The following is a 26,196-nucleotide window of genomic DNA, read 5'->3' as shown; positions in this document are numbered from 1 at the left end:
GCACAAGTAAGTTGGATACAATGCAATCACATGCCATTTGCAGCCATTTGTCATTTGCAACTCGGTACACCATGGTTTAGGACTGAAAATATCAGGGATATATCTTGGAATTTGGATACACAATATGGAAATATTTTGATATATCGAATATATATATATATATATATACACCTTATTTTGACATCCACAACTTACACAATGAACTAAGGGCGGATTTTTGGTAGAGAAGATCTTCATAACGTGGATTGAATTTTCACAAAATATCAAGACATTTGAACATGTCTAACCTTGTCAAAAATTGTGTTTAAGTTCGATATTTATCTAACGGTCCACAATTTTAACACTATTTTTAATAAGTTAGACATATCCAATTGAGACGAATTTTGGTGGAGATTCAATCTATGGTAGGAAGATCTTCTCTACCAAAAATCAACCCTTAGTTCATTGTGTAAGTTGTGCATGTCAAAATAAGATGTCAACATAACCTGACCTATATATATATAGGGCTGGCTACCTTGACAGCTCCAATTGACATCTTATCTTGACAGCTTATTACATCCATTTGATCCCATTTAATCCAAAGACCAGATCATGTTCTCAAACAACAAAGGAATATAATAGGGGCAGACTGGTTATTTAACTTTATTTCTCATTTAACCCCAAAAAAAACCCACCACTCTTTCTTCCTTTCTCTCTCGACTCGGGTCTTTTCTCTCTCTCTCCTTGCCCAGGGTAAGGTGACCAGACCGACTTTCCACCCCGGCCACTGAAGCTCAACAACAAAAAGGAAACCAGTGAAGGAAGGCTGGTCATTTATTTTCTAACACGAGCATTAAAATTCATGGCATTGACAATGAAGGACCAGACTCTTTCTAACATTTACCTTGATAGTTATAAGGTTGTCTTTCCTATCAAGGTTAGCTGGAAATCCTAGAGTTCGCTAGTTCAACATTAAAATTCATGTTTTGTTCTATATCTCTTTTCCTTGAAATTTCATGTTATAATGAATGGGACGTCTATTGTTGGTAACAATTGTTGCAACAAGAACAAACTGTGAATAAGAAGGCTGGCTGAGGCACGGATCGAACACTTTCTTTAAGGTTGTTTCGCGTCTGTTCCTCTTTATGCAGACAAAGTGCGTCAACCTCCAGGATACAACAGCCAGATAGACTCTCCTTTGTTTACTGCAGATAAACCAAAGAAGAAAAGAAGAACAACGATACTGATCTTATGATAGCCTTCAACTTAGTATAGAAAATAGTTTTTCGCATATCATATTAGCTGCTGCTCTAGGAGTATTTATAGAAGAAAAACGTGGAGCACTTAGTAGATCCGGATTGTAGGGAACTGCTTCAGTTTCTCGATAAGGATTGGATTCTACAAGTCTATCACGTTTCTGTTTCCCAATCCATATCCAATTCTCTTTTCAAACTTATCCGGAAACAGTTTAAGAAAAATGGTTTACCAAAAAGAAGATAAGGGATCAAAGAGAGCCTAAGCCCAAGCCCAACTTCACCTTTTGTTTTATTTAAAATAACACAACAATCCCCCACTTATTTTAGATAAAAACAAAATAAAAAATATACTTAAGGGCAATCAATATCAGTATTAACATGTTATGCATAGATGAAGGTGTCCATGACTTAAACCTTTACGACGTAGTGAAAATTACTCAAAGTATAAGAGCCATAATTGACTAAGTCTTAAACTTAGGTCTTGAGTATACAATAAGTTATAATCACGCACAACATATCCAGTGTTCTCCTTTCATGTTCTGCACATTAAAGGCCCTGTGCTCTCCTGGATTCGTGAATGATTTAGAGAATCAGCCCTCATTATCATAGAAAGAGGCCTCTACTTTCACATTCACTAGGTGAGTCTATCAAGAGTGCTCCTGTAGCTATACACTCTGCCCATAAGGACCATAGAACTTCATTAAGAGTTTTTCCCAGAAAACCTCAACCTTTATTTATCGATGGAGGATTTCATACATTTCACTATCCAACTACGGGACAGATAAGTAACAATGCATGTCTCACAATCAACATTCTATGACTTGTTCTTCCCTTTGAACCTAGTTCTTGGGATCTCCAGTCCCTAGGTTGGGTTACCATCATAGATGTTCATCTTTCAATTGGCTTCAGTCCCATGCTAGTAGAGCAATCCACATTGTATCTCTGGCCAAAGCTTTGGTTTGTGAATCTGTAAGGTTATCTTCAGATCTCATAAAATCAAATAATATGGACTCTCCCAGTAATAGCTGTAATGCTATCAACAAAGTATCATTGTAACTAATACCGTCTATCTTAGACTAGTATATGAGTAAGAAAGCCTAGTACTCAACTAGCTTCTTCACTCGTACTAGCCAAAGCAATAATCTCAGACTCCATAGCATACTATGCTATTATGGTCTGTTTCTTGAACTTTCAAGATACAACACCTCCACCAATACTAAACACATAGCCACTGGTGACCTCGGAGTTTTCTGAAAGAATGTTCTAGTCCGAATCTATTGCCTACTAGTATACCTGCAAATAACACCTACTACATAGGCAATGTCAGGTCTTAAACAATCTGTAGCATATCTCAAACTACCAATGATACTTGCATATTCCTTCTGATTCACAAGTTCACCATTCACAAATAATTTAACACAGAGATCAAAAGGAGTACTCACAATCACACAATCGAAGTAGTTATACTTCTTCAACATTTTCTCAATGTAGTGTGACTGATCTAGCCATATGCCATCAGACAATCTTGTAATTTTGATTCCCAACATTACATCAGCCTCACCTAAGTCCTTCATATCAAAGTTACAAGACAACAGGTTCTTGGTTTCTTTTACAACATGTAAATTGGAACCAAAGATTAGTAGATCATCAACATATAAGCATATAATAACACATATCCCATCAGAGTACTTAGAATAAATGCACTTGTCACTTTCATTTATCTTGAACCCACTAGTAATGATAAAGTTATCAAACTTTTTATGCCACTATTTAGGTGCCGGTTTCAACCCATAAAGTGACTTAAGTAATCTGCATACCTTTTTACCATTACCTGGTTCCACGTAATCTGTTGGCTGATCCATGTAAATCTCCTCTTCTAAATCCTCGTTTAGAAAGGCTGTCTTAACATCCATCTAATAAATAACAAGATTATGAACAGCATCAACAGAAAATAATACTCTAATGAATATTATCTATGTAACAGGTGAATATGTGTCAAATAAACCAAGTTCTCTCTTTGTCTAAAGCCCTTGATAACAAGCCTTGCTTTAAACTTATCCACTGAACCATCGGTTTTAAACTTCTTTCTTAAAACCCATTTGATTCCTTTAGTTTTACAACCAATAGGCAAATCAACAAGTTTCCAAGTTTTGTTTTCCATGAGAGAATCAATCTCACTTGAATGACTTCTCTCCAAAACTCAAAATCAAAAGATATGAGAGCTTTTTCAATGGAGGAGGGATCTCCTTCCAAAGTACAGTGACAAAGTCGGGTCCCAAAACCTTAGTGACCCTAAGCTCTTTTATATCTTCTAGGTTCATTTTCTGTGTACATGATCCTATCATGCAATCTAGATATGTCAGTGTCAGAAATATCATTATTAGGGGCCTTGGAGGATACTACCCCCACTAGCACCCCCACTATTCTAGATAAATATGAAAATCTATCTTCAAGAAACTCAATATAAGATGATCAACAAAAAAAATTACTCTTCATATCTAGAATAACGTAGGCATTGCTCTCCATAGTATTACCTAAAATGACACACTCATAAGCTTTGCTCTCAAGCTTTGAGATCTTGGGATCATGCTTCCTTATAAAAGCCAAATATCCCCATATTCTGAAATAACTCAAATTAGGCTTCATGTTTTTCAATAGCTCATAAAGTGTAACCTTTGTATTAGAATTAGCAATTCTATCGAACACATATATAGCTAATAATCAAAACAGCTTCCTCCACAAATTTGAGGGTGCTCCAGAACTAAACAACATAGCAACAATTAATCCCTTTAAGTGTTCTGTTCTTACGTTCATCTACTCCATCATTTTAGGTGAATAAGGAGCTATCATCTCATGAATAATACCATGTGATTGCAAGAAACAGATTAAAATCAGCATAACCATATCCAGTACATCAATCACTTTGAATTACTTTAATGTTCCTATCATACTGATTTTGAACCTCAAGTACATAAACTTTAAAAGCATAAAAAAAACACCACTTTTTATCTTCAGCAATTAAACATATGTAAATTTTGAGCAACCATCAATGAACGTAATACAATATCTTTTACCACCTCTAGTCAGAACACCTTCAAGCTCACAAATATCAGTGTATATCAAGTCTAACAGATTTGTATCTCTTTTAACTGACTTGTGACGCTTTTTTGTGATTTTGGCCTTAGTGCAAGATTCACCGTGTACAAAATCATCACCATTCAAATTAGGAATTAAACCAAGTATGCTCATGTTCTTAACATATTTCCTATTAATATGACATAATCTACAATGCCAACATTAATAGAACAAGAAATTATGTAAGTAGATGTATAAGATTATTAAGATCAACAACATCCAATTCGGTCCATACACCTAACAATCTCCACCTTGGACCGAAACTGGTCTAACCGAACCATCGGCTTTGTCTCAGTCAGGCATGACCAGCTCCAAGCCTAGGGACCATCCATGGTACCCTCACAGATGTCTCACCCAAGACTGATATTATCCCCAACTTTAGCTATCACTTGGCCCAATCCTCAGTTGGACCTCATCTAAGGTGTGGGGTTCTATATCAATAGAAGTGTAGCTCCATTACTACTTGATGTGGGATCAACAAACTTCATTATCTCTTTACATGCATATCCCTTACCAGCAAAGACACCAACCTTGGTGATCATATATGTACAAATGAGAAATTAATCTCAAACAATTATATCTAGTCAATGAAAAAACTTTCAATGCATGTTACCCAACACCCAGTGCCACAACATATTGACTAGATAAATAACTAGAACATATAGACTTAGGTTTTAAATTTCTTTAAATTAAAAACCCTAGCATGTAATTCTATGTTTTAATACATCTCACAATATAAAACAAAGAATTTCAAAGATTTGATAAGGAATACGATATCTAATCCGATTGAAAAATCGGATTATCATGCATGTTTTGCTATTCAGCTGAAAATTGGCCCATAAAGAACTATAAAACTGAATCAGCTCTGGACGAATTTTGCTTTGAGCCATACACCGTTGAAAACATATTTGAGTTAGCTTTCTAACGCAAAAAGCGATTCACAAATCCGACGTTTGAGCAGAAAGTTATGGCCATTTTCGTTGAGCGTGTCATAGCAGTCTGAATTTCGAAGTCGGATGCAGCAAGTGGAGTTTGGCTTGCTAAGTCAAAGATGTCACACAATGCTTTCTCACTTTCTCCATGAAATTGACCAATGATCTCAGGCCTTTATGCAGAATAAGTTGACGCCAGCATCAATAACACATGAACGGGCCAAAGATGTCTTTTCGGTCCCAGGTGGACCATGAAGAAGTACTCCCATTATAGATCCTAAACCCAGACGAAATTGTCTAACATGAGGATTTTGGTGAGCACCTGAATATTTGGACAACTCTGCCAAGGAAAAGATCTGGAGAAAAGACAAAAACAAGACAACCATATTTTTCATTTTTTCTTCCGGTTTTTTTTTCTTCCCCCTCCGAGTATGTGGATTCTTGATGAGGCAAACAACTCATTCTATTTAAGAATCTTCTTGACTAAAAAGAAATCTCCTATAACCAATTGCCATCATGACATCTTTGTTATCACTTTTTTTCTCTAACTCTGAGACTTCACCAAATAAAGACATCTATAATTTATAAACTTCGATCACAATACTTATCACCGTCCGCAACAGTTAGTAGTAAAAGGATATTAAACGATAGCATAAAGTATGTGTGTAGTATGCTCAATAATCCCGTAATCATAACGAAATCACATATCTCGTAATCGCTTACCCATAAACGAAAACCGATAAATAAATCTTAACCTTTCTTCGTATTCATCGAGAAACAATCTTAAAATTGTCGGTAACAATTGCTGCAACAAGAACAAACTGTGAATAAAAATGTTGGCTGAGGCACGGATCGAACGCTTTCTTTAAGGTTGTTTCGTGCCTGTTCCTCTTTATGCAGACAAAGCGCGTCAACCTTCAGGATACAACAACCAGATAGACTCTCCTTTGTTTATTGTAGATAAATCAAAGAAAAAAAGAAAAACCATGATACTGATTTTATGCTAGCTCTCAACTTAGTATAGAAAATAGTTTTTCGCATATCATATTAGCTGCTGCTTTAGGAGTATTTATAGAAGAAAAACGTGGAGCACTTAGTAGATCCGGATTGTAGGGAACTGCTTCAGTTTCCCGATACCGATAAGGATTGGATTCTACAAGTCTATCACGTTTCTGTTTCCCAATCTATATACAATTCTCTTTCCAAACTTATCTGAAAACAATTTAAGAAAAATGGTTTACCAAAAATAAGATAAGAGATCAAAGATAGCCCAAGCCCAACTTCACCTCTTGTTTTATTCAAAATAACACAATATCTACCCATTACTAACAAACGAAACAAAGATTGGTGTAGAGCTCACGAAGAAGACTAAGGAGATTGAATTATACTAAGTGTGAACAAGGAAATTCAAGCTTGAAGACGAAGTTCTCAAACCTATTTTTCTTCTTTCTCAATGGTTTTCTCTGTTTTGTTAGCATCAGAAATATTGAGAAATAGTGTTGATTAATTCCGGTGATTGGTATTGTTAATTTGAACTATTGATTTCAAAGGGATTAATTTAATTGATAATTTAACAATTTTGTTGCAACCCATTACCGCGATATATAACTTTACTCATACTCCGGCTCTCATTTTGGATCGGCTACACCAATTAGGTTGCATACGTACCCATTTTAGGATCAAGCCGCCGTAGTTCACCTCTACTCCTTTTCTTTTCTCCTCCCCCTCTTTCTCATGAGTTGCCTCCTCTTCCTTTCTCCCCTCACTTCCCTTTTATATCTCCTCTTTAGGTTTACCTCTTGGGGCATTGTATGGTCTTGGGCCTATTCTCTGGGCCCAATACATACTATGACCCATCCATGAAAACGACTAATACATTTGCCCCCTCTCGGGTTCCATGGCGATGACGACAGTGGACCCAAGAAGTCTTTGAACCTCCTTGTCTCTCTCTCTGAGCTCTAGATATCCGCAGTACCCTGAGACTGTATACAATCTTCTTTTCTTCAGGACGTTTCATATCCATGTACTCTGCTACTGGTCTGTAAAGTATTCAATCCATATTGTCTTTGTCCGCGTACTCTGGAACTTTGCATTCTCATCTTTCTTGACTCTGTGACTTTGTTGGCTGCGAATTGTATCATAATTCTCCACTCGTCTCGCTATTCCTTCATCACTACTTACCCGAGCTCTCCAACCTCAGCCTATAAACTATGTATATCCCAGATCTCCGTAGATTTCCATTATATGTATGTGCACTACACCTCTTCTAACCTCTTTCCTTGATTACGCTTTCTCTATCTTTCTAGCCTCTTTGTTATGGTTCTTTCTGTAAATCTCCAATGATCTAGTGAGCATCAGCAATCAATAATCTCTACTCCTCGATTCCTCTTCCAATAATCTGGGACTGAAGAAGCCTTACTTTCGCGGTGTTTTCCTTGCTAACCGTCCTTGGTCGAGTGACCCAAAGTCCTCATTCTCTCTCTACTATTAGCTCTCCTTACAGAATTCTCTACCAGTCCTCGAAGGGTCTCTTTCCCTTGGCACTCACTCCTCCACATCAATCATCATGTCCACGGAGTATCTCGATCCATCGGTTCTCGTTCATATAACTCCTTAGCGTATCCACAAAGGGTCTCATCCCCTTCACTCTCACTCTTCAAACTCAATCCTCATGCCAGCGAAATGTCTCAACCCAGCTATCCATTTTCCTCTACAAAATTTACTACCATGTCCGTGGAGTGTCTCACCTCAGCCACATTCTCTCTTTCATAGATCTTGCTACCATGTCCGCGGAGTGTCTCGTCCCCTTCATTTCTCTTTCGTAGAACTCAGCATTGGATCTGCGAAGGGTCTCATCCCCTTCGCTCTCATTTGGAAAGCACGAAGCATATGTAGGGACAGCTTAGCTTGACCTTATGTCCGCAGGGTGTCTAACTTCAACCACCATCTCTATTTCATAGAACTCGCTACCATGTCCATGGTGTGTCTCGTCCCCTTCGTTTCTCTTTCTCGGAAATCACTACCCTGTCCGCGGAGTGTCTCAGCCTAGCCATAAGCTCTCCTTCACAGAACTCACTGCTATGTCCGCGGAGTGTCTTAGCCTAGCCATAAGCTTTCATTCATATAAATCACTACAATGTCCGTGCAGTGTCTCACTATTTCATTTCCCTTTCGAAGAACTCAACATTGTATCCGCCAAGGGTTTCATCCCCTTTGCACTTACTCATGCAACTCGATATCCTGTCCGCAAAGGGCTTCATCCCCTCTATTTCTCTTTTATAGAACTCAATAGTATTGTTCCTTCTGGATATGTTGCTTGCTCCCAATTGCAATTTGGAACTCTGGCTCGCGGAAGGCTCATCCCCCCCTGTCTCTACTTAGGAGTGGAGTCTGTCGAGGGGCAACTCAGTTTGCCCCCAAGCTTGATTCGGATCTCATGTCCGCGGAGGGCTCGTCCCCCCCGTTGTCTATGCTCTGGAGTGGAGGCTGATGAGGAGCAACTAAGCTTGCCCCCATATTTGATTCGGATCTCATGTCCGCAGAAGGCTCATCCCCCCCATTGTCTATGCTCTGGAGTGTAGTCTGATGAGGGGCAACTCAGCTTGCCCCCACGTTTGATTCAGATCTCATGTCCACGGAGGGCTCATCCCCATTGTCTATGCTCTGGAGTGTAGTCTGATGAGAGGCAACTCATCTTGCCCCCACGTTTAATTCAGATCTCATGTCCACGGAGGGTTCATCCCCCCTGCTGTCTCTGCTCTGGAGTGGAGTCTGATAAGGGGCAACTCAGCTTGCCCCCAGGTTTGACTCGGATCTCATGTTCGCGGAGGGCTCATCCCCCCCGCTGTCTCTGCTCTGGAATGGAGTCCGATGAGGGGCAACTCAGCTTGCCCCCATGTTTGATTCGGACACGAGGGTCCATGGAGGGCTCATCCCCCCGCACTCATTTGGATAGCCCCACGACATATCCGCGAAGGGTCTTCTCGAACCCCTCCGCTTTCCTTCGGAATGCATATCCTGGAATAGCTCAACTTGCCCCATGTTTGATTCGGACATGAAGGCCCGCGGAGGGCTTATCCCCCCCGCACTCATTCGGATAGCCCCACGACATATCTGCGAAGGGTCTTCTCGAACCCCTCCGCTCTCCTTTATAATGCGCATCCGGGAACTCCGACTCGCGGAGGGCTCATCCCCCCTGCTTTCTGGCTTAGAGGCAGCTCATTCTGCCCCAAGCTTGATTCGGACAATGCGGTCCACGAAGGGCTCATCCCACCCCGTTCTTTGGCTTAGGAGGTGAGATGGATCCATCTCTCAATACTAGCTCAATCTCCACTCTGTTCCGCGGTACAGCGGATCTTTCTCTTTCTCTGTAATCTGCTACGATGTATGTCTCTCCACCTTTTTTGTAATCATCTTATCATCCATATTCAGACGCTCCGAGCCGTCGATCTCAGTCCCAACCTCTGTGAACTTCATGATTTTAAGCAGTAAAAGCATTGAAGAACTCTTCTAAGAAGTATGTCCCACTCATGCATTTTCTATGACCCACCCATCCACAGTACTCCACAGGCAATGAGCTTAACCAAATGGCAAGATTTGGCTCTTGTATACTAAAACACCTTCACTAGAAATAAATTTGTTCGTGTTTAAAGAAAATGGATAACAAATGACTTATCTGTCCATAGCTCTTCCTGCGCATTTCGTTGAACACTCTTTGTGCACTGACTTTCGCTGCGAAGCAAGCTTGGATCTCTCTATCTTATACCTATCCGCGTCGCGGTACGACCTCAGTGTCCTACACTATTAAGGACGTTACTCTTTCGATTCCGTCATTTCCGTTTCTCCGTCGTCGATGACCTATAGTGTTCGCCACCACTTCGATCTTTGCTCCCTTTCGCTACCCTTTGTCAAACATCTCCTGTTCCTATCTATCTTAATAATCGCAGAAAAACACCTTTGAATATTTTCTCTTGCTGAATAGAAGTGACACCTCCATCTTCACCAGTCGATCACTAGCCACAGAAAGACAACTCTCTACTCACTCATTTGCTTCACGTCAAGCACACACCACACCTCACTTTTACCGCACACTTTGGGAGATGTTGAAGCAAGCACACTTCACCATTCTAGCACTTCTATACATGAGCACTAACACCGCTCAAAATGACTTCAACAGACGGAAGTACCACCACACTTCTAAGCACCACCATCGTCTACAGACAACAAAGATAGCACCACCTCCATTAGTCACCACATACACCAAATCAACAGTCAACACACCATTTCTTCCTCCACCACCGACAGACAACATCACCCGTCGACCACCACCACAACAATGGACCTCATCCAAACTCATAGAGAACCAGTCAAGAGCACCACTCTTATTCAGTCAGCACTACCAATCAGTCACACCACTCATATCCACCATCGAAACTGACCTATGTATAATGGCAGCAGCACCAGCGTACAATAACTGCATAACAACGTGTAGCACACCCTACTGCATCATTTTCTAGTAGTCACGTGAAGCACCTTCAGAGTTTCTGCACAAGTCCATCGCATTCACTAATCGACCGCGTAGTTGCAGAATCGTAGTAGTAACCTGAACTGAATGATTTGTGGGAATAGAATCGAAGGTGGAGCAGTGACAAAACTCTTAGCTCACCATAACCGTGACCTCCTTTACAGAGAAATCTCCAAGCGAGAAGACCATGTTCATGAAACAGCAAATACCAGTCCCAGAATCATAATCGCCACATCCAACACCCTTCCATTCCACTTCATCTCCTCCTTGAACACCCACAGATAAAATACAGCACAAAACCCAAAATGCAGCACACACTTCCACCACAAAATCTCCTCTCAAAGACGTTTTAACTCTTTTACTTAGCTAGGCAAGGCTTTAATATCCAGAACATTTCCATTGATCTGGCTTCTTTACCAGCAACAGATATACTCTGGTTGCTCCCTTTCTCTGTAAATTGCTCCATTATCCCCCCCTGTTATTTTGCTCTGTTTCCTAAAGAACACCCTTCTCCACCTCAAGCAAAGGCTTATTTTCTTCCACAACCTCAAGTTTCTTCACATCTTCCAAACTCTCCTCAGAGTTCTCCCCTTCTAACAGCTTCCCTTTCTCATTCAATGTCTTAGAACTCTCTCCTTCCTTTCTCTTCATCACCATTTTCTTCAACTCATGACAAAACTCAGTAATCTGATTGAAAATCTCTCTCCCAACAAACAAATTACTCGCCCAAAGCGTACTCTTAACTTCCGTTTCCACTCTTCTTGAAGCAAATCTAAAGGAGATTTCTCCAAAATTTTCTTCTTCTCTGTTAATTCCATGTTTTTGTTCTTTGAAGGAGTTGACAAATTGGGATTCTCATTCTCCTTATCTTCTTGTACTCTATCTTGAGGTGGCGTAAATGTTTTGGATTTGTTCACTCTCCGATTCATGGATGCTGTTGTTGATGACATAAACCCTCTTCTGAGATTACGATCTCGAAAATGAAGAGTTTCAGAAGCACTAATTGATCTCAAATGTTGCTTCACCTTAGAAGTAAACTTAGAATTTGATCTAACAAAATCTTCAGCTATCTTTGGATGCTGACACTCAGCTTTACAAAACCAAAGCTTCGTCATGGACACCGAAGTCGTCTGGAGCGGAGAAATCAAACCACTTAGGAGCATTGATGTGCTCGTATAAGTCGTCTTTGACGAATTTCCATTCAAGGTTGCTCCAATCAATGTTGGCTGGTCCCCACATAACTCAAAACAGAGATTCTTCCACCATCACTCCCCTTGACCGAACTTCCAAACAAAGACATCACTTCATTCTGACTCTCATTACTCAATACACCAACATCATTCTCACCTATCTCATTAACCAAATTCCATAATACATAAACATCTTCCTTCCTAATACCAGTTCCAAAAGCTCGGACGAGGCTATCCCCGACTCGAGTACATGTCTTCATCTTATATTTCTTCAAACCCCATTTATGAAATCTAATCAAACTATCACCTGATTTCACATCAAATGAGCTGCTTGTTTTGAGTATTTGATTAGGTAATTTTCTTTCCACAATCAAACTCAATCCTTTAAGAACTGCTATTAGATGACACCAACCTACCAATAATTTTCTGATTGACTCACTTCCGGTTCCGAATGAGTCGGTGACTAAGTCATCAGTGGTGAAAAAACGAGCTGAAGCTGTTGAGAAACTGATCCCCACAGATGGCGCATTTGTTGCAACCCATTACCGCGATATATAACTTTATTTGTACTCCGGCTCTCATTTTGGATTAGCTGCACCAATTAGGTCGCCTACGTACCCATTTCGGGATCAAGCCGCCGTAGTTCACCTCTACTCTTTTTCTTTTCTCCTTCCCCTCTTTCTCATGAGTTGCCTCCTCTTCCTTTCTCCCCTCACTTCCCTTTTATATCTCCTCTTTAGGTTTACCTCTTGGGGCATTGTATGGTCTTGGGCTTATTCTCTGGGCCCAATACATACTATGGCCCATCCATGAAAACTGCTAATACAGATTTCAATTGATAATTTTGAAGTTTTATCTCTTTAAGTTCAAGCTCTTTAATTGTATGATAAACAATCCAATCCCACAAAAAGATGGTGTGCAATTTTTTTAATTGAAATCTCAAATCATTTCTATCCATTGTATGAAAACAATACTAAGATTGATCATTAGAATAAATATATGTGGTGCCCCAATTCATAACAAAATCCTTAAGAATACAATCTTTACAACTGAAAAAGAAAGCTGAAAAATTAAGGAGTAGAAAGGGAGAGAAAAACAAACTGGTAGAGATAAAGAAATGGGTAGCTTCGACCTCTATTTTTCTTCAAGTCTGAAGCTCTGATTTTTTTGCTTTTCTTTTTTGACTTTATGGAAAGAGAGAGAGGAGTTGCAAAGAAATGGAGCAGAAAAGTTCAGAATGCAGAAGAAAGGGACGTGAAAGAGTCGGGTGTGTTTTTTTTGAGAAAATAACTCAAATTACTTATATACCCCTTTTTATTCCAGTTATTGTTTTAAACAAGATCTATCCATCGATTTGGACAAAAATCAAGGGTTATAATAGGCTGTCAAGATAAGCTATAAATTGGAGCTGTCAATGTAGCCAGCCCATATATATATATATATATATATATATATATATATATATATATATATATATATATATATATATATATGTTGACATATTATATATCATTGAATTTGTTGACTTTGACATATTTTTTTTTATTAATATTTATAATATTTTCAATATGTATCGGTATATATCTGCGATATATACAATATTTTCAATATATCAACATACACAAAATAATTTTGACCAATCAACAAAAATATATTTATATCCGATATTTCCGATATATATTGTTTTTTGGGTACACAAAATATAGTCCCACTTTGAAATTTTAGGCCTTGCTATACTAAAGACAAGTAAGCTTTTTATAAAACGTGGGATTAAACACAAACCCAATCCAGAGTATCATTTACAATTCAATATATTGTGTATATTTTTATAATTCAATATATTGTGTATATTTTTATAGTAATAGCTCTTGGGGTTTTTTGTTCATTTTCATGTGAAGTCATATAAGGCCCTCCTTGATAAAAAATTTCATTTAATTGGGCAAATAAATAATGGCAAATAATTTTCCACTTAAAAATTTGCCAGAAAAATATCTAGTGGGAAAATTTTATTTTGTTGTTGCTTGTTTGCACAATTTGAATCAATTGGCAAATGTTGGCAAATGTCATTTGCCGGTACTTGATAACATAAAATTTTCCATTACCAAATAATTTTAAAATATTTTATTTTAATTTATATCAAAATAAAAGAATTCACATCTCTACACTATATCATAGGCGGGTATTCCGGAAGCCCCCTCAACTCTCGAGTAGTCAAATTGCAATCTCTCTTTTGTTATTATTTAGTCATTCCTCATTTTCTTTTGTTATTATTTAGTCATTCCTCCTTTATGTCTTGCAATTGAAATCAAACACTGATGTTCTCTTCCAATCGAAATCAAACACCAATTCCTCAATGTCCAACTTCACACCAACTCCACACTCTTTCTGTCTTGCAATCGAAATCAAACACCGATTCCTCAATGTCTCTATATATATTCTTGAGAGGTATAAGGTTTTTTTGAAGAAGTACCAAGAGTGGGTTGCTGTGTGTAGTGTGTACCGTCGGCTTTTTGTTGAGAGTTTGTTAAGAGGTATAAGGATTTTTTTGAAGCAGCATCAAGAGTGGGTTGCTGTGATAAGGTTAGAATTTTGCCTTTTTTTTTTTTAATTATTATTATAATTCTGAAGTATTTACGTTCTGAAGTATTATAATTCTGAATATGAGTACTTAGTGTTCTTATATTCTGGAAGATCACAACCTTTTCTTTGTGAAAATTTTGAATGCCATGATTGAAAAGTTTGAAACAAATCATCAAGTGGTGTTAATACTTCTATACTTGAAGAAACCTCAATCATGATGTAAAACTGAACTGTTGTTTTCAACTTTTAAGTGAGCTATGATTCTTATTACAACAATGAGTATCTCTGATCTATTCTATATCAGCATGTAATTGTATAATTATCATTAATATTTGACTAATTAGAAGTCCTTTACCACACCTAGCTTCCCAAAATTCTCAATGAGATCGATCTTAGACAAGACATTTATGTGAGGGAGTTCAAGCTGTAACATGATTGATAATGAGAGAAGCAATGTGCTAACATATTTCCTGTGGTCACTACACGGATGGGAATCAACCAAGAGTATTGCAAATAATCTGCATAAAAGAAAAAAGGAACCCTATGAATCTATTAATAACAACGACAATGCAAAAGATATAATGTCGGGTTACATAATTAAATCCACGAAACTCAATTGAAAAACAAAAGTAAAAGCTACTTAAAGTTTATGAGTTTCATGATAACATTTTTGGCATTTGACTGCAAAAATTAGAATACAATTAGAAACACAGTCAGGTTGTCAGATAAACATAATTTAGATATTTATCGATAATTAAATTTTGTAGAAGAAAACAAAATATATTAGAACAACATCAATGATCATCCATACAATATACAAGACCTAGATGGACACAAAAAAAAAACATTACGGCATTTCCTCTTATGCATGACAAAACAGAAGCTCTAAAATTCAAAATCATGGTCATATAGAAAAGTATCAACAGATGTATCTCACAAAATATTATGTTTCTTGGATCACAAGAATCTAGCAACAGCTGAACAAGGTAAGCCAACTTAAAAGCTAGCTCTATTTGTATGTTTATTTTTCTGATTTTCAACTTTTAGGATCTTCGTGAACTCTTAAGTTAGATCTTCAATTTATAGTTTTTTCAAGTCTTTGGGTTTTCTTTGTGTGAAACTTCGAAGGTGTTTGAATTGAGTCGATTTTATCGTCAACACCTCATACTTTGAATATTTTTCAATCTGATTTGACAGAGGTATATTGCTCGAACACACTAGGCCCGGACTTCTTTGCATGCATTCATCTCTATAAATTCTAAAGAGACTCTTAAGTTTTTATAAGCATGAGGGAGTGAGGGACGTAAAATTGGTTGGAGTTTCTCTTAGCCTGTTACATTCTGAGTTGAATGGACTCTAAAGCTTAATGGTGTGGAGTATGAGTACATAGAAGAAGATCTAAGCAACAAGATTCCCCGCTTATCGGTTACAATCCAATCTATAAGAAGGTCCCGATCTTGGTTTAGAACCAATTCGGCTTCCTTATTTCACCATGTGGTTTCTTTCCACCATAGTACTAGTCATCATGTCATCCCTGTTACCTTACAGTTGATTAGTTTCTGGTGGTCTGTGAATTACCTCAAGCACACTCTTCGGCGCAAGCAGACCATAATCCATCTATGAAATTCAACAGCCCCGAAAGAGTAACTTTGCTGCTTCCGTAACCACTCTCTTCTTTCGCCTTAGTATCTTCTGTTTCTTTTTCTTCTTCCTCAATGTCATAGATATCATACTCCAAGAAGTTTGCTGTGGCAGCTATCATTGTAGATTTACCTGTTCTAATGTCTCTTGGTCATTATTCCTATACTATTCGTCTGTTCCTCTAGACAATAAAGCCTACATATCTAACAAGTAATAATCAGTAATTCAGGTTCAATTAGCTCTATTGTAAGATCGTCAATAATTTTTACTCCCGGCTATCATATTCGGTGACGGTGGCAATTTCAGCTGGGTTACTTTTTTAAACTACACTAGCAACAGAAAATGTATATCTATTTTCTCAGAAAGTTCATTAGTCTTGGGACTCACCAAGGCGCATAGACCACACTATCAAACTTAAGTACGAAACTCTGAATACTTTCTTTGATTGCAGCTATACTCATTTGTAGTACTAGATAGATAAAATATCATGTTCTCCATAAGGTTCTAACGGAAGGTATAACATCACCTAAACATATCATGATATCAACAACTCCCGTCTCCAGAGAACAGTATGTATAGAAACTGGTAGGAAATTAGTCGGTCTAATTAAATAGACTAATCTAACCCTAGTTAAACCGCAAGCGCACAGCTATCGTTGAAAATAGTTGCGGCAAACGGGTCGATCCCACAGGGATTGCTACTTTGGACAAACGAGTACTAAAATATTACCTAACCTAATTCGACAATGTTGTTTTATAGAAATTTGGAATTATTATTAACTAAAATTAACTAATTACTACGAAAGCAATAAATTAAATGGATTAACTATTACCAAAGAAAACACTAAGGCATTCGAATCCACCCTAGACCATTGTAGGTTATCCTAGTCAAATCAGTTTATAGTTCTCTTTTAATTACGAGTAGCATGAGGGAAAGGTAACCCTTGCTTGCTCGAAGATGTGATCATGAAGCTCTTATATTTATTAGATTGATTGAATTTCAGCAAACGAAAATATAAATCCCTAGCAAGAGTTGTCTTTTTATAGTACAACTCTTCACAGATTTATTTAAACGATAAACGTAGTGCACTGATATTAATAAGAGAATAATCTAACTATTAATTAGTCGAGACATGAAAACATGCAAGATATAATTAATGAAAGTAATCCTATTACTATCTAAAGAAATCAATCAAGTTTAATCTTTAAGTTCGAGAACAATAAACTAATTAAACATAAAAAACATACATGAAGCCTAGGGCTTCATCTAAGCCCTAGCTAATAGTTTAGCTACACATAATAATCAAACTAAAAATAAAGTAAAGGTTAGGAGAACTCATGTCGACAGTGAAATCTCCTTGTCTTTCCTTCGTCTCGTTCTCGATTTCCGTATGTATCCAATTCTCGCTCTTGGCTCTCGGTGTTATGTTAATTACGTGTTGCGGCCCCCTCTCTTGTTTCTCTCCTCTATATATAATGGATTGGTTAGGGCAGTGTTTGATTTTGAATGGGATTCAAGTCGGGTGGCGAGAGATTCGGCTTTGGATCAGTTTTTAGTCGAAGTCGGTCTTTGTTTCTGTTCGTGAAAGGGAAGGTGGAAGCCGACGTAGTCGGTTGTATGGGATTTAGGTTGTGTGGGCGCGTGTTCAATTTGGTCGGCCGAAATTTGAGGGATTGGTTTCTCTGTTCTTGCGAATTCGATTTAGAGAAGGAAACTAGAGTTTTTGTTCGTGAGAATGGGAGAGAAACATAAGGTCTGATTCGGTGCTCTCGGGTGGACATGAACCGGTATGGCCATTAGTTGTTAACTGGTTCGGTCCAACCTTTTAACTCTCGGTTCTGGGCTTTGGTCACTTGGGCTTAGTCAAGCGCTAGGAAATAGAGGCCCTCTCTATAGCACAATCAATCAACTTCCAGCACTTTTCAACCTGTTCACGCATTCATACCATTTCTGCAAAAACCAAGGAAACACTATAATCAATAGGAGATTATATAAAATAACTGGACTAACTCATATAAATTGGGCGTGAATATGTAATAATTCTGCACTTATCAAATACCCCCAAACTTACATTTTGCTAGTCCTCGAGCAAAACTAAATCTAGACTAATAACAAAAACAAAAATCCTAACTCACTTTCGTAGGAATCACGATTACACTTAGCATGTGTAACAAGCCTTTAAACCTCTAGGTTACCCCTAGTGGACGAGTTTAGTCTCGTGAAGGTTTTCAGAAACAGTACCCACAAACATTAACATAGCATAACCAATGGTGATATAATTTTCTCAGAGATAAAATCTTTTTCGCCCACTACTACACAAGTTCAAAAATTATTAATTATCACAGTTTCCATCATTATCACCAAGACTCATCACTACTTCCAAAGATAGAAATCATTTACTACTACTCCAAACCAAAGCGTGTGTGTGTGTTTAGCCAAACTAATACAAGCTCATATCCAAGTAGCGGAATTCCTAACTTACTATCCAAAGAATACATCAACCTCAATCCTCACCATTCATACACTCACAAGAAAGTCTCTCTTTTAGATAAGTTTTCAATTTTTACATCTATATGCAGGGAAATGAGTAAAATAATAGAACATCCCACATATTTAGCCAGAAAGACGGACTTATAAAATTTCAAAAACAAATTAGTCTCATGGAAAGAACATCAATCACATGTGAAGTGTCGGGTCCTTCACTTTAGCATCCTCTCACCTATTCTACACTTCATATCATACTTTTGTGATAAGTCTGGGTATTAAGACAGGGATTAGGATAGGTTAACAAGAAAATGGTAAAAAGGAATAAAAAATTTCTGAGAATAAACTAAAGACCATCTTGTACTTGACCTTCATGGAAAATTTCTTCACTTTGTAGATCACATTACTTGACTTTCTCACTCACTATTTTTTTTTTTTTTTTTTTTTTTTTTTTTTTTTATTGAATCACTTTTGAGCAAAAAAGGAATGATTTTCTTCATTTGATTTTGGTAAATTTTCCTTCGAATCTTCTTTCTTCTAGCTTTCTCCTTAGTCTTTTTTAGAAATTCTCGTAAATATGGGTAAGGCCAATAATATGGGCTTACACTCCTTATCTGAGAGTTGGGTTAAGTATAGTTGGTTTGAGAAGAAAATGCTTAATATATAAGTCTCAAAAGGGTTAACATGAAAATCCTACTAGGTGGTATAGATAAAGGCTAATTGGCTTACTACTTGACTTATCAGTATGATATTCCGCTTGAATAGACTCTGAGGGACCTAATGGTTATCTCCCGGTTGATGTCACCATTGATCGACCAAAATAAGAAAAAATGAGACCATACAACGAATTTAAGCACAGAAGAATGATTGAGTCAACTTGGACTCAGAATTTACGTAAAAACTCTCCAAGAAATTCAAAGGCTCAAGTCTCACGGGTTAAGTCTCCATATTCCTCTTCTAGTTCACTAGGAGATTAAATTACTCTTCAATTTGACATGTATCAGGTGGCTAATAGTGCATATTCCACTTTGGTTTAAACTTCATCAACAAAATCTATTTCTAGAGGTAGAAAATAGTCTAAAAGCAACAATAACTTCAAAAGTGACTCTTAACTTCATAGATTCCTTGAAAATTAGTGGCTTTAGAATTTTTTTTTTTTTTTTTTTTTTTTTTAAGTTTCTCATCATAGAAAATCACCATTAATCATACCATGTTGGAGATATTTATTTTTCGCTAAACAAACATTTTGTTCCCACCCCCAAACTTCTTATAGACGTTGTCTTCAATGTTAACATAGATACGGAATTTAAAAGATAACAACATGGACAAGTAAAAGTATATAAGGAAAGAGGTTACCAAGAGCTTCCAAAAGCGAAAAATAATATCTTTGAGTCACCTGTAGAAATTAGTACCTCACAAAAGATATAACAATGATAATATAAAAGAGGAACAAGTTACTACAATGACTAAAATGTGTCACGTGTCTCATCCCATAGAGTTACACGTCTCCAAAAAGGCGGAGAAAAGGTGCTAGAGTGGAATGCATGATACACGTGCACAAAAGACTCAACAAAAAATTAAAAACATGGGTTGCCTCCCATAAGCGCTACAGTTAACGTCTCTAGCAGACTAATGCTTCGCACACCCAATTCTTAGATTAGCATTTTGTCTACCAACTAAACACAAAATGAAGGCCCCAAAATTGAAAAAATTTCGACAGAGTCTCCTTTGTATTTTCGACATTTCATAAATACAAAACCTTTCATAACCTGAAAATCACAATAATATGTTTCTCATTGGTTAACCCAAATGGAGACTAGGGGCTGGAATGAAATATTCGGGAACAATAAGAAGCGACTCTTACAACAGAAAAACAAAACCTAAAAACAACGAAAAACAAAACCTAAACTACTAAAATACAACAAGCATACTCATTTAGTCATGATAAACAGGATCAATAAGATCTACCTCTTCCACATCCTTATTAGCAAGACCATCAAGATATGGTTTCAAGCGTTCACCATTAACCTTAAACACACGACCATCCGTAGGATCCTCTATCTCAACATCACCATAAGGAAAAACAGTTTTAACAATGAAAGGACCAGTCCACCTAGAACGTAACTTACCAGGAAAAAGACACAAACGAGAATTATATAACAAAACTTTTTGATTAGGTTCAAAGGACTTGCGAAGAATAGATTTATCATGAAAAATCTTAGTCCGCTCCTTGTAAATCTTGGCATTCTCATATGCCTCATTCCTTAACTCAGCTAACTCATTTAATTGAAGCTTACGTTGTGAACCTGCTTTACGCATGTCAAAGTTAAAAGTTTTAATGGCCCAGAAAGCACGATGTTCTAATTCCACAGGCAAATGACATGCCTTCCCAAACACAAGTCTATAAGGAGACATACCAATGGGAGTCTTATAAGCAGTCCTATAAGCCCAAAGGGAATCATTAAGACGTTGAGACCAATCCTTACGGTCAGGTCGTACCGTCTTTTCTAAAATCCGTTTAATTTCCCTATTAGATACTTCAACTTGGCCACTAGTTTGGGGATGGTAAGGGGTAGCAAGTTTATGCGTAATAGAGTACTTTTTCATTAAAGATTCAAACGCACGATTTGTAAAATGAGTACCATTATCACTTATAATTGCACGAAGAGCACCAAAACGAGAAAATATATTATATTTCAAAAAGTTAACTACCACCTTGTGATCATTCGTTTTACATGGCATTGCCTCAACCCACTTAGAAACATAATCTACTGCGACGAGGATATAAAGATAACCAAAGGAGGGAGGAAAAGGACCCATGAAGTCTATACCCCACACATCGAAAAGTTCAACAACCAAAATAGGGGAAAGAGGCATCATGTTCCTATGGGAAATATTACCTGTACGCTGGCATCGATCACATCCTAAACAAAACTCATGTGCATCTCGAAAGAGAGTAGGCCAATAAAAACCACACTGCAAAACCTTAGCAGTCGTCTTCTTAGGACCAAAGTGACCACCACATGCATGGTCATGGCAAAAGGAGAGAATACTACGAAACTCACTCTCAGGAACACATCTCCTAACAATCTGATCAGGGCATGACTTAAACAAGTATGGGTCATCCCAGAAAAAATACTTAACCTCAGCAAGAAACTTAGATTTATTTTGTTTTCTCCAATGAGAAGGAAACTGACCTATAACAAGATAATTAACAATATCTGCATACCACGGCAACTGGGAGACAACAAAAAGTTGCTCATCAGGGAAGGACTCATTCAAAGGCAAAAGATTAGTAGAAGACTCTACTATAAGCCTAGACAAGTGGTCGTGACCCGTTCTCTCTGACCCTTTTATCCCTAATCTCAATGTCAAACTCTTGTAATAAGAGGACCCAACGAATAAGCGGCTTTAGCATCCTTTTTAGAAAGAAGATACTTCAAAGCCGAATGATCAAGTAAACATGACAACCTTAGACCCTATGAGATAAGACCTAAACTTGTCTAAAGCTTAACACAATGACTAACAACTCTTTCTCGGTTGTAGTGTAATTCATTTGGGCATCATTAAGAGTTCGACTTGCATAATAAATTACATGGGGCAATTTATCAAACCGTTGACCTAAAACAGCACCAATAGCATAGTCGACGATCACACATTAACTTTCAAAAGGTACACTCTAATCAGGTGGTTGTATGATAGGAGCGGTAGTCAATAAATGCTTAAGCTTCTCAAAAGCTTTCAAACAATCATCATCAAAAACAAAATCGACATCCTTACCAAGTAAATTGCATAAGGGACGAGAAATCTTGCTAAAGTCCTTAATGAATCGCCTATAAAATCCAAAGATGACCTAAAAAGACCTAATATCTTTTCGCGGTCTTAGGTGGTGGAAGACTAGAAATGACATCAATCTTGGCCTTATCAACCTCAATGCCTTTACTAGAAACAATATGACCAAGAACAATACCCTGTTGAACCATAAAATGACACTTCTCCTAATTCAACACCAGATTCTTCTCCTTGCACCTAATTAACACTAATTCCAAATGGTGCAAACCCTCATCAAAAGAATTACCAAATACAGAGAAGTCATCTATAAACACCTCAAGAAACCTCTCTACCATGTCAGAAAAAATGCTAAGCATGCATCTCTGGAAGGTACCAGGTGCATTACATAACCCAAATGGCATACGATGGTAGGCAAAAGTTCCAAAAGGACAAGTAAATGTAGTCTTTTCTTGATCCTCAGGTGTAATACATATTTGATAATAACTGGAATAACCATCGAGAAAACAATAATACTTATGACCGGCTAACCGTTCAAGCATTTGGTCAATAAAAGGAAGAGGAAAGTGGTCTTTCCTAGTGGCTAGATTCAACTTACGATAGTCAATGCAAAAACGCCACCCAGTAGTCATACGGGTAGGAACTAACTCGCCATTCGCATTCTTAACTACCGTAATACCAGATTTCTTAGGGATAACCTGAATTGGACTCACCCATTGACTATCGGAGATGGGATAAATGATACCCGCATCTAACAACTTAAGAACCTCGGCTCTCACTACCTCTCTCATGTTAGGATTAAGCCGTCTCTGGAACTCATGGGTTGGTTTAGCATTCTCCTCTAGATGAATATGATGCATACAATCAGTGGGGCTGATCCCATGAATATCAGCAATAATCCACCCTAAAGCTGTCTTATGGTCTCTAAGAACCCTAAGCAATTTACTCTCTTGTTCACTATCAAGATTAGAAGTAATAATAACAGGAAAGGTCTCATCAGGTCCCAAAAAGACATACTTAAGAGTATCTGGTAATGGTTTCAACTCAAACTTAGGAGGACTATCTATGGAAGAAACTGGTTTAGACTCAGAAGGAGAAAGAGGTTCTACCTTGGTTTTCCACTTATTAGTATCTAAGATCGGGGTAGCATCAAGCAAAGCATTAACTTCACTAATAGAACTATCCACATCAAAATCACCGCCAAAATGAGCTAAACAAGACTCAAGAGGGTCATCGGAATAACTCTCTAAGAAAGTCTTATGGACCACAGACTCAATAAGATTAACTTCCCAAAAATCATCAGGCTCAGGGAGTTGTTGACCCACATTAAACAGGTTAAGCTCGGTAGTCATATTACCAAAAGAAAGCTTCAACACTCCATTACGGCAGTTAATGATAGCATTAGATGTGGCCAAGAATGGACGACCTAAGATAACAGGAATGTGGTGCTTAGGGTCCTGAATAGGCTGTGTATCTAGGACAATAAAATCAACAGGGAAATAAAACTTGTCAACCTGAATCAAAACATCCTCAATAATACCCCATGGAACTCTCACAGACCTATCCGCCAATTGAAGAGTAATGGTGGTGGGTTTTAACTTACCAAGACCATGCTGTAAATAAACCGAATAGGGCAACAAATTAACACTAGCCCCTAAATCTAGCAATGCCTTCTCAATCATATGATCACCAATTACGCAAGAAATAGTAGGGCATCCAGGATCTCTAAACTTAGGCGGGGTTTGGTTTTGGATAATGGAGCTCACTTGCTTTCGGTAAGGAAGGCTTTCTTGTGCACATTCAACTTACGTTTACGTGTGCACAAATCCTTAAGAAACTTGGCATAAGAAGGAACTTGTTTTATGGCATCAAGTAATGGAATGTTGATTTGAACTTGTTTAAACAGCTCCATCATCTCACTCAAATTAGAACCTTTCTTAGCCTGATCTAACCGTTGGGGAAAAGGAGCTTTTGGTATATAAGAAGGTATAAGACTAGTCTGCACAGGAGTAGGAGGTTCTAAGCTCTCCTTGGAAGTATTACGACTAGTAGTCCCACTTACATCATTCTCCTCCCCTTCAATCTCTATAGGATCAGATCCGACCTCACCATCCTTAGGTACCTCAACCCTATTATCAACCTGTTTACCACTCCTAAGAATAGTAATAGACTTGGCTTGCTCCTGGTGGTTCCCTTGGTTCAAGTTAGAACCTATTTCAAATTGTCCCCTAGGATTAGCTACTGGTTGGCTAGGAAACTTACCCTTGTCCCTCTCATTTAAAGTATTAGCAATTTGACCAATTTGAACTTCCAACTTCCTAGGGGCTTGAGCATTTTCCTGAGTAGCCATTTGACTGGTTTGCATAAACCGATCAATTGTTTCTTGAAGTTTCATGGTGGTCTGTGCTAATTGAGCCATAGTTTCCTCTAAAGGTGACAGCTTAGGTGGTTGGGGTGTATACTGTTGCACCGGGTTTGTATTACTAACTGGACCACCCTGATGTATACCCTTGGACCAAGATAGGTTGGGGTGGTTACGCCACCCAGGGTTATACGTATTAGAAAATGGATTATTGCCTGGCTTTTGGTATGAATTAAAAGCATTAACGTGTGCAGTAACGCCAGGGCAATTATCAATCACGTGATCAAGACTATCACACAACAAACAACCAGGGGTCTCAACATTATTAACTTGAGCTGGAGATTTTGTCTCCTTTTCTACCTCAAGAGCCTCAACTCTTCTAACTAAGGCAGCTATTTTGGCATTCGAGTCAAAATCTTTATCAACGTGAAACATAACATTCTTTGTAGTACTACTTGCCACTTTCTTAGGCTCATGACTAGTTTCCCATTGTTGGACCTTTTCAGCAACGTCTTCTAAAAACGACCATGCATCATCCACAGTCTTATCACAGAAATCTCTAGTACTCATGGTCTCAATCATAGCCTTAGAGCTAAAATCAAGACCCTCATAGAGAATCTGTATTAGCCTACCCTTCTCTAGGACATGGTTAGGACACCGCAAGAGCAGGTCCTTGAACCTCTCCATACACTTCCATAATGACTCTCCATCACTTGGCAAAAGATGATAAATTTTTTCTAAAAGCGGTTGCCTTATGATTAGGGAAAAAATTCTTTAAGAACACAATGCATAATCTTTCCCATGTAGTTATGGAATTAGATGGAAGAGTGTGAAACCAACTTTTCGCTTTCTCCTTAAGGGAAAAAGGGAATAACTTCAGCTTTATAGCCTCATCGCTAAATTGTTGAAGTTTCACAGTCCCACAAATATCTTCAAACTCCCTTACATGAAGATATGGATCCTCCTCATCCGTACCCCTAAATTTAGGAAGTAACCCAAGTAGATTGGGCTTTAACTCGAAATTATTAGCATTGGTCAGTGGAGGAACGATGCAAGATGGTCGAGTTGTCCTAGTAGGATATATGAATTACTTAATAGACCTAGGTACTTGGGCAACAATGTCATTATTATTGTCAATCATGTCAGCAAAAATTGGTGTATTTCCGACAAAGGTTATAGGTATCTCTAACTCGGCGAGATTTCTAATCCTTCTATGGAGTGTCCGTTCAATTTCTGAATCAAATAGTGCTAACTCTGGATTATTGGATCGAGTCTCAATCATAAGCCACTTCTAAAACCTAAAACTCTAATAAATGATGCAAAC

The 26,196-nt window shown here is 37.9% G+C and overlaps 1 pseudogene; it reads right to left on the bottom strand.

Annotated features, from left to right (window-relative positions):
• Window positions 1-20,656: 20,656 nt before the first annotated feature.
• Window positions 20,657-25,559, bottom strand: LOC147498628 (uncharacterized; annotated as a pseudogene).
• Between the last annotated feature and the right edge of the window lie 637 nt (window positions 25,560-26,196).

This window comes from Coptis chinensis, chromosome 5, assembly GCF_015680905.1.
Source record: "Coptis chinensis isolate HL-2020 chromosome 5, ASM1568090v1, whole genome shotgun sequence".
Classification (NCBI taxonomy): Eukaryota; Viridiplantae; Streptophyta; class Magnoliopsida; order Ranunculales; family Ranunculaceae; genus Coptis; species Coptis chinensis.
Note: the sequence above shows the minus strand (reverse complement) of the source record. Positions and strands in the feature narration are given on the sequence as shown.